Raw genomic sequence first — 3,925 nt, 5'->3', positions numbered from 1 at the left:
TTCTCAAGAATGTGGTCCTACTTAGCTTATGGTTCTGAGAAGCAAGTCAACAAACCGCTCAGAGTCGCAATTCTTCATTTCTTAATGAAGTTCTTCATCTGTGAATGAACATCTTAGAGTGTTACAATGAATTCAAAGAACCTGCATGAAAGTGCATTGTGAGCCAGGTAAAGGCTGGTGAACATGCTTATTCTCAGCCTGTTCTCTCCCCTCAGGAAGAGCCAGCGGACGGCCACTCCATGGCCCTGGCTTCTCAGAGGCTGTGCAGAGGATGGGTCGGAGATGGGACTCATTTCTGCAGGATGGGAGGAAATGGCTAAAATGGTGCCAAGTGCAATTAAAGCGAGATATTAGAAGAAACTTTGTTTTGAAATCCCAAGGGCTTTTTCCTTTTTTTTTTTAGGTCTTTTGTCTTTGAAAACTTCTTAGGAAAAACACCAATAAGGATACATTAAGCCTCTATTGTTCCCAGAAGCAAGAGGAGGGAGAAAATGGCTTCTCCTGCCCCTTCCTCTCTGGAAATTAGAATTCAGTAAGAGAGAAATTCAAGACAGCTCCTGGCTTAGTTCAGGTTTGGGCAGATGGATGAGTGATTCTCACCAGGAATGGTGTGGCCCTCTAGGTCCCTTCCTTTCTGGACTTTATTCTCTTGTGAAAGAGAAATTTAAACCAAATAATCTTCTACCCATAGGTCCAACTAAGGGATGACCAGATAGGCTACCAACCCATGATCAGCTCCATTAAGGCCTGGGCTTTGCTACCATCTTACCCCTTCTAGATGCACTTTCCAGAATGACCTTCTCCACCTAGAGTACCTTGGCATCTGCTGTGCTGTTTGGGGCATAGAGGAGAGAGATGTTGCTCTCAAGGAGAGGAAATAATCCAGGACTTGATGATGGAAATATCAATATATGGGGGAAACAGATGAGAGTTTTCTCTCATTTGAAGAGACTGGAATATCCCCCTTCTTGGATTTCTGTAAGACATGGAGCAAGGTTGAAAAGAAAGGACCCTGCTTGCTCTGCCATTTCACATGCCCACAATTCTCCAGTCCCCTATTACACAGGTGAAAGATTACTGCCTCTCTTATGGAGATAAATTCTCACCTCTCTACAGTCTGGCATCAGCAAGATCTCCAGGTGGTGGAGCAAGGACCACAAACCCCATGCAGTTCTCCGGGTTTCCCCTCCACTGGTGATTTGTTCTTTCAGATCACCACCAGAATGGCCTAATCAGGCACCAAGCCCCTTTTGCCCTTTGTGCCCAAGTGTGAAGGATATGTATTGGAAACTGTGCTAGAAGAATACAAACTGAAGGATGAGGTAGAAGGAGTGATCGGGCTGTGAAAGACTGAAACATGAATTTGTGAAGGGTTGGGTCTGAGCTCTATACCTCTCCTTGAAACAGCTCTGTCAAGTTCAAGGAAACAACCTAATCTCATAGTTCCTTGCTTGTGCTTTGCTTCTTCATTTCTAGTCCTTATCTTTCTTTACACGAAAGACAACACCTCCCAGGGACTTGTCCATCATGTTGAGTTTTTGCGGTCAACACTGAGATTAAAAAAGAGAAGCCCTATGGAACTACAATGTCAGCATCTCTGAGAGACCTAGGAAAGTCCTATCCCCAAGGTTATGGCAGAGGAGAAGCAAACCATCCTTAAAAAAAAAAAAAAGATTTATTTATTTTTATTGGAAAGGCAGGTTTGTGAGAGAAGGAGACACAGAGAAAAAGATCTTTTGTTTATTGGTTCACTCTCCAAATGGCTGCAACAGCCAGAGCTGAACTGATCTGAAGCCAGGAGCTAGGAGTCTCTTCTGGGGTCTCCCACATGGGTGCAGGGTCCCAAGGCTTTGGGACATCCTCCATTGCTTTTTCAGGCCCCACACAGGAACCTGGATTAGGAAGTGGAACAGGTGGAGTACAAACTGGTGCTCATACTGGGTGTCAGTATTTGTAGGTAAAAAAATTCACCAATTGCATCATCGTGCCAGCCCCTAAAAAACCATCCTTCTAGTGGCGGCCCATCTCACGTACCCAGATCCCACAGAATAGCACAAGGAGGGTCTTTAAAAGTTCATGGAAAACTCATGTTATCAAAAAAAAATTATGAGGATTTCAAAAGTTATTTTTTAAAGAAATATTTATGATTTATTTGAAAGATGTAGTGACAGAGCAGAGAGACAGAATTTTTCATCTGTTGTTTATTCTCCAAACGGCTGCAGTGGGCAGGGCTGTGCCAAGCTGAAGTAGGGGCCTGGAACTTTATCCAGATCTCCCACATGGGTACAGAGGCCCAGGTATTTAGCCCATCTCCTGCTACTTTCCCAGGTGCATCAGCAGCATGCTAGATTAGAAGCAGAGCAGTTGGTACTTGAACTGGTGCTGTAGTATGGGATTATGTTGCTCCCACTGTGCCACAACACCAGTTCTGAGATTGCAAAACATTTTTTTCCAAAACCAAATAAGCTCATCTTTTAGCTCAGTGTTTCCATAAAACTGTCTCAGCCTTCTCTGATGTGGGCCAAGGAGCTACCCCGTGGGGCCTGATGTTATTACGAGTGATGGACTTTTTAAACCTCTTTATGGGTTTCAAAAGGTCAGGCTCTTTGGTTGTAAAAGTTTTTACAGACCAGTTAAAAATTTATTGCAGAAGATGGGAAACACAGCTGCCATGGGACACTCTAGGGCCGGGAGTCTGGACGATCTCGATCTCGGCTCCACCAGTAATCAGCTGCAGGGAATTAAGGCAAGTCAGAGGGGCGCTCAGGGCTCGATGCTACAGTCTAGGAAATGGGAACAAGACAAGTTATCAGTGCAAGACCACATGCCGCAGCCTCGGCCCTAGGCAAGCACGTGGGTGCAGTCCTCCTCAGGGTGCTGGGAGTGCTGGCCGTGCAGAGAAGGCTCCGGCCTGTGGGTCCTCAGATGCAGAACGTTTCATTACCCAAGCTGGAGGGCTGCCATGTGCGCCTCCACTCCCTGGGAGGAGCCTGGCGGTCTGCAGGCAGAGCGCAGCAATCAAATTAGCCGCACCACTGTCTTGTCCTCAGCCCCACCAGCCAAGCCAAGTTCATCAAGGCCTCTCACTAATCCTTATCTTGTTTAACAGGGGGCAAAAGTGACTCCACAATTTCATCTGAGGCAATTTACACGCCGCCACTGGCCACAGCTCCGGCTCCCCACTGTGCGTTGTGTCATCAACTCCATTAATAGGGAATTTCTTCAGGGGAAACTTGATTGCTGCTCCATCAGAGGCACGCGCAGGCAATACATCTCCATCCCATGCTGTGGCCTGGCCGGCTCCCTCTAATCCTGTTACCCAAGGAACTAATTTGCTAATGCACACACTGTACAGAAGACAGCCGTTTCCCTGCCTAACCCAATTGGACAGCCCCAGAGGACTTGCAGGAGCTCCGTGCAAAAAGGAAGGATTGGGGCCAAGGGGACAGGCAGACTGTCACACTGCCTCTGTGTGGGTCCTGGCCATACCCATGGTGCGAAGCCCACAGCCCACAATCCCCACAGCAGCTCAGAGCACCCTGGCCATGGTGCTATCCCACTCATCCTGCCCCTTCCTCCTCTCTCTCTTTTACTTTTCTGTCTTTCCCTCTTCCATTTCCATTCTTTACCCAAGCGCCCCAGCTTTTGCTTCCATTTCTTGCCCGTTTTTCCTTCTTGTCTCTTATTCCTTTTCTTCGTGTTCTTTTTATTTTTGCTTCCTGCTCTTGCTTCTCCAGATGCCCTCCCCGCCGACCTCTTTTACACTGTTGGACCTTCTGTGTCTTCTTTCTCTTTAGTGTGAACCCTTTCAGAAGAAGCTCAGCTCCTAACGCTTCTTCCTGACCCTCTGTCTCCAAATGGTTTAGCTCTGCAGAAGGCAAGGGCGTGGGGGCCACACAGGCTTAGGCTTGGAGGAAGAGGTCAG

Source organism: Ochotona princeps, chromosome 4 (genome assembly GCF_030435755.1).
Source record: "Ochotona princeps isolate mOchPri1 chromosome 4, mOchPri1.hap1, whole genome shotgun sequence".
Classification (NCBI taxonomy): Eukaryota; Metazoa; Chordata; class Mammalia; order Lagomorpha; family Ochotonidae; genus Ochotona; species Ochotona princeps.
The sequence above is the reverse complement of the archived record's forward strand: the minus strand, read 5'-3'. Positions refer to the sequence as shown.